Source organism: Hippocampus guttulatus, chromosome 16 (genome assembly GCF_054856545.1).
Source record: "Hippocampus guttulatus isolate MCC_2025c chromosome 16, RoL_Hgut_1.0, whole genome shotgun sequence".
Taxonomy (NCBI): domain Eukaryota; kingdom Metazoa; phylum Chordata; class Actinopteri; order Syngnathiformes; family Syngnathidae; genus Hippocampus; species Hippocampus guttulatus.
Genome location: NC_141276.1, coordinates 13,304,649 through 13,311,305, shown reverse-complemented (window position 1 = coordinate 13,311,305; position 6,657 = coordinate 13,304,649).

Below are 6,657 nucleotides of genomic sequence, written 5' to 3'. Positions count from 1 at the left end.
GCTGTCAAGTCTTGACAACAGACTTTTCAAAAAAAAACATTAGCATTGTTGCAGGCTTAATGGAGCCTGCAACAATGCTTTTGCCCCCTAATGGTTGGCTGAGCACTGGCTGAGAACACGCCTGATGCAGCAGGACCCCCATTTTAAATGTAAATCTCACCGACAATCAGGTTAATTTCATCCCGGCGGCCAAAATTATGATCACAATTTAATTTGGACAAATTTTGCAGTCGTAGTCACAGGGTTTGAATTTGTGTCATTTGGTGCTTAATTAGCCAGGACTGATTAATCAATCTAAATTGCCCATAGGTGAGAGCGTGAACACTGATACAGGATGGGTGTATGATTAAGAGGCGACCTTGTAGTGCCGGCGAGCTAAATATGGGCTGTCAAGAATAGGAATTCAGAAAGTTGGAAATCGCAAGTCATCGAATCACAAGTCATCTTAACTGCAAGAAAACGATTGACATTGAACGTGTATTTGATCATTCCGCCACTGTCGGAACTACAGTGATCCCTCGCTATTTCGTGGTTCGTTTATCGCGGCTTCGGTGCATCGCAGATTTTTTCAAACATTCATAAAAATAAATAAATAAAAATTTTAAAAAATCCGCTCCGCTAGTGTGTGCTCAAACGTGGAAGGTCCACGTGGGGCACGTGTGTGTGCGTGCAGCATGGGCGGTGCAGGTGAGTGTATGTGTGTTGCTGAGAGAAAGCGAGAGAGAGAGAAAGAGAGAGCGAGAGAGAGAGAGACTTATAAGAACAAAAGCAGGTCTCGCCATCCTTAATTGTCTAAACAACCTTAATTGACTAATCATAAACACGTCTACTGTAGTCGTGGGATCGCTGGCCTGTGTGTGCGTGTGCGTGTGTGTGTGTGTGTGTGTGTGTGTGTTAGTGGCTCTGCTCAAGCGCAAAGGCCCACGTGGGGCAATTCTTTTTTAATACATATGTTAATTGGTCGCTACTTCGCGGATTTTCGTTTATCGCGGGTGGTTTTGGTCCCCATCAACCGCGATAAACGAGGGATTACTGTATAAGCAATACAGAGTGACCGTGTGAAGTCTCGATGCCGATTATAACTTGAGCTTTAGATGTCACCCCAAATATGACCTCTGGCATCACCGCCCGGAATTTCTGCTAACATTTTCCCAACGGCCATCATCAGCACAAGCAAAGTAAAAGAACAAAGTGGTTGGGTTGACCAAGCCGTTCTATGACTAATCTGTTTGAAATCAAGCTTGAGGGACATTCCTGTAAACAGAGAGCGGTTGGAGCACATGTGACGTTTTTTTTTTTGCAAAACACATTTAACATCCTCGTCAACATGCTAAGCGCGCTTTCCTGACAGGCTGAATGTTGAACTGTGGTTAGCAAAGTCCATGGCGAGAATCCTGGGCTGTTTGGTTTTGGGTTCGGAACAACTAACATGTTTTGGTGTGTGAAGCATCCCCTGACACACACACACACACACACACACACACACATGCATACTTCTCCCTTACATCCTCGCATGTTGCTGACCCGGGCTAATGTTTCTGTTTACTCCACTCAGTGTTTCACACATCAAACGTGGGTTTGTTTACTCCGACTCTGACCGCCCGGTCTGCCGGCCGGGGACGAGCAGAAGCAACCCTTTTTATTCCTCCTCCCCTTACGTATTAGAATTCCCCCCCCCCCCTACACCTTTTCATCTGGATCACAGCCTCCCTCGCCTCGCTTCTACTTTTCTAAGACCTTGCATTACCTTGCTTTGGAAAAAAACCTAGCAAATGTTGTTTGGCATCTTGCGTATTGCGCCCTCGTTGTTGAGCTTCACTTTCTAAGCCTACACCTGTGAAGTCAACCTCCTCGCAAAGGAGAGAAGTACAATTCATTCAATGCTAATGTCTAATACAACAACCTTTTTTCCCCACGGACTGATTTAATGTCAGAAAATATTTTCAGGGACGGATAAATACAGCATAAAATGATCTGACCCGCATGAAAACTGTGGTATTTTGTAAACATAATAATAAACACAAATTATTATCTGGCCGCAACACGCTCTGGTCACTCACTATGTTAACGTTTAAACGTGCCTTCAAAATAAGATACGCCACAAATACAAAGTGCAAGAAACATACGACTCGCCATCGCCGCATATTATGCAGAGTGGGCTTGGTGTGTGGGAATCTCCCGTTGAGATGAATTCGTATTTTAAGTAGGACCCCTGATACTGTCCATTAAATGTAGCCTTCTCTTTCTTGAAAGTCGTCGGCTCCTCTCCTCGGTCATTTTTCAAAATAAAACATATTTCAGATTCCGAAATGAATTAAACGGAGATAATGTAAGTTATTCATTCTTTCTGTGCGGCTCGGTACCAAATGACCCGCGTAACGGTACCGGTCCGCGGCCAAGGGGTTGGGGGTCCTGCATTACAATATCCATCCATATATCTAAACAATTTACATTTATTTTGTATGTATCCATTATATGTGTATACTGTATTATCATATCTTGGTGAACGGAATTTGTGTTGCAGCACCTAAAGATTGGGATGGTGAGTGTACATAAGCAAGTATGCCAAAAAAAAAAAGCATCATCAGCATAATGTTGTTGTTGTTTTTTTTAAAAACCATGAATTCGTTTGGAGTGCACATGCATATAAATGAGCCCCTCCCCAAAAAAGGCTATCTGTAGTTGTGCAGTATTTTTTTTTTCCACGGAGTCAAGGCAGGTTTAGTGTTCTCCAGCTTCCACTGTGGTGAATGCACAGAGCCCACAGGCATCATGCTAATATCCTCCCACTCACTCACAACCAATAGAGAGGCTGCCGAGAAACCCGATCCGGGACATCTAAGATGTTATAAAACAAAACAAAAAAAATGGCGCTTCGCTGAAAGAAATATATCCGAGAATTAACATCGTCATGTTAAAAGTTACTCCTCATGACTTTTGCGATAATGAGGACGGCGTGCTTGACCTGCTGAGATCCACGCTGGGCTCTCTCGTTTTGGGTTTCACTGGAGGGGAGCATGAGAGCATCCGTGTTGTTTAATAATCAGTGGGATGTTTGGATTCGAGATGCAGGTCAGCGCGAAGACAAGCCATCATCTCTGCATGCCCAAACAAGAACCACATGTTCCAGCAGTTCTGGTTCTCTTCACGGGCCGCTGCGGAAGAGAGCAACCCCTCGCCCTGGGAAAGAACGTAGAAACGCGCAAGATCCAAAGACATGTGGTTAGCCATAAAACTTCACATGTACTATAAAGCACCCCCGGCCCCCTTCGAGTTGCTTCCCCCCCCCCCCCCCCATCATTCCCCAAGCCCAGACTCCCATCGCCTGCAACCGCCCTGGCTGCCGACTCACACGTGGAGCCACAAGGAGCCGTGGAAACAATAAGGGAAGAGGAAGCGACGTGGGCCAACAATCGGACATGTCTGGCGAGGAAAAAAAACAAAAGCGTCGTGGGGGTGTGGGAGGTTGTCGTTATGTAGGCTGGCGGTGGGGCAGTGGCGACAGTCGGCGAGAGGGTGGCTGCAGGCCGTCATCCCGCCGCGGACCGACAACAAAGCCTATCCTGTGAGTGAGCTGAAACTCGAGTCAAATGTAAACACCAAGCGGTGGACAATGATGCCCGCTTTGTACAAAAATGATGCTTTTTCCTCCAGCTGCAGGGGAAGATGCTCAGTGGATTCCCCCAGCATCAAACCTTGGCGCGCTCGCTCGCCTGTCGGCATGGCAGCAGCTGACATTTCTTTGTGACACAGTTGGCAGACTGTATTTCAAGCTCTCGTTGCCTTTGGACCAGTCCCAAATCTTCACCAAATTTGAACGAGGCATACCAGCATCCGATATCTCTCGCGTGATATGTCAGTATAGGAAAGTACCAATACAGGTAATTATCGTTTTGGATCGATACAAACCTGTCTCAATGTATCAGGTACTCAAGAAGGCTGCCGATATCAGCCACCAATACTGACTACTGCATGGCTGACGTCGCTTTTTTTCTGTGCGAATTGCATCCTTCAGCATCCTCTCATCTGCCCTTTAGGACACAATATGCCTATGAACATATATTAGTTCATAAGTTTTCATCTACAGAACTCCACTTCATTTTTAAGACATAATGAAATAGAATGGCATTGTATGTACTTTTCAAAAATAAAACCACTTTTGTTTCTTAATGTTATTTGCCTTTTATTTAACCTACAAATGTGTCAGATCATTTTGCCTGACCCGATATATATATATATATACACACACACACACACACACACATATATATGGTACCGTGTTAGTGCTTCGGGTGCATTATTAGTGCATTGCTACCAAAACGTACGTTTAACTGTGGGCAGACGGAGTCCACACTCAAACTCTCAGAATTGTTCGGCCCGCCGCATACCGAGCAACTGAAGTGGACCATCACAAAAAAATTACAGTTGGAAACTCTTCACCGCACACCAAGCAATTGAGCACCGGTTGGCTTTTGAATCTCTGCGTCCAATATGCTCGTACTGCTAGTAGTTTTTCCATCAACCTACAAAAGCATGGCGTGATTGTCATGGAGGAAGCGGAAGGACACAAAGCCAAGTAACAGGTGAGACTAAAGGGAAAAGTCTGGACTGCACAACGTCAGCTACAAACAAGATTCCACTGTATACGATCCAGTGTCTTTCCAAAAGGGAGGATACAAAATGACGGCAATGCTACGAACCTCCATTCATTTACTCTGATGGTATTTTTTTAATGACTTCCTGCTACTTTAACGTTCATCAAAGCGAGGCCTTCCTCCAAGTAGAAGTTGCAATCATAACCCTGTTGATTCGTTTGACGGATGGCGTCTGTCTAGGAGTCCGACGGCGGTGGACCAGCAGGTCATCTGACTGTTCACGTGGTCACACGGCTACCGCAGCGGCGCCTGGCCAGGTTCCAGATGAGGCCCCTCTTTGGGTAGACCGCAGTCTCCCACGGCTGTCTGGGATGATGCCTGTGTGGAAAGGCTCCCGAGGCTGACCCGCGTTGTAAATGAGGGCGTTCGGGACCTGGAATTGAGGGTCTTGCTCGCTCATATTGGTCTCTGCTGGAATGTTTGGAGTGCTTTTAAGACGAACGGAAACAGACGATGAGCTGTGTTTTCCCAAGGCCTCGGCTGGAGCTTCCACTGGGCCACAATCACAATTGCTTTTTGGTTTATTGTTCACGTCAGGCTTCGACTTCACACAAAGGCCTGTGTCACAAGGACGTCATATTCTTCTGCGTGGCAGGACACTTACATGTCAATTTGACCAAGGAAAAATGAATGAAAAAACAACAATAATAATATTGATTTGAATAAGTTGGAGAAGGACAGAATGCTATCCATAAGTAATATTTCAACAGGTAAATTGGTTTAAAAATAGACATGGTGGAAACTGAGACAGAGATTAACATGACCATTGAGTGACTGGTTTTTATGTTCCTCGGATTTTGATGTTAAAACGAATAGCACGCCATTGTCTGCTAGCAGACTAGCTAGCAGACAATGGCGCGCTAGCAGGCTAACTAGCAAACAATGTTTGTTTTTTTCCTAAATAAGTCAAAGACAACCCAGCCAAAATATTTTTCACAAACGTGGTGAGAAAATGCCTTCCTCAAACACATCGATGGAGGATTATATCCCTGTCTGGCCCTTTTTGAAGTGGCTACTCAATCACTTCTCCTGCAGTCTTGCCATTTTCTTCCGGACAGGTTTCAACTGATTCTCCTCAAACACGGGTTCAGCTGATTAAATCAAATATATATACTGGTGTGTGTGTGTATTTATTTCTATATATATATAAATTTTTTTAGGAAATTGAAAAAGCCTAAACCTAATAAGCTAAGTCTAGCGGCACAACCCCAAACAACAAGCTACTGTCATTGTTTCAATTCAGGTCAGCGGTAGTCACTTGCTTTTCTGCCAGTCGGAAGTGCCCTGGCGCCCATCATATACAAACATTATGAAAAGGCCAATGTCTCATTTTTTAAAGAGGACAATCGCATGCTGACGTCAAAGCCTCAATTTGTCCAATCGAATCGCTTGTGCGTGATCCTGGTTGCACTTCCTGTTTAGGTTGCTGCCTCACTGATGTTCGCAGTTGGAGCCTTTGATCCAAGACGGTAGGTAGCGGATGCTGGATAGCGACGGCGGGGAACAATAGCATGCGGGGATGCTGACATGCGGCGGCAGGATGGCTCACAGTCATACCAACGCATCAAGGACTGACGTGTCAGCGTCGCAAAGCAGAAAACAATGCAAAAGGTCCAGAAGGCGCTCTTGCTGATACTTGGATGAGCTTGTGTGGAACCTAACGGGAGTTAGAGGATGAACTTACTTCATCCATCTATCCATGAAGTTCTCTACCGTTTGTCCCATTCAGGACCCTGGACAATGTCAGAGCTGTCTGGTTTCATCTATGCGGGACAAAAACATTGCTTTCAACACAAAAGAGCAGGAGAAGCAAGGGTCAGGTGTGAAACTTCACACCCCTGTCCTGTCATCCCCTTTTTACAAAGTCAGTCGATGTAAAATTGGTGTAATGACATGAGCTTGCCCATTCCAAGGATGGTTGTTTTTAAAAAACATTCAGCCAGCAAAATTTCAACTTTTGACAAAAGGTAGTTTTTAAAACTAGTTAAAAACTAGTTCTACT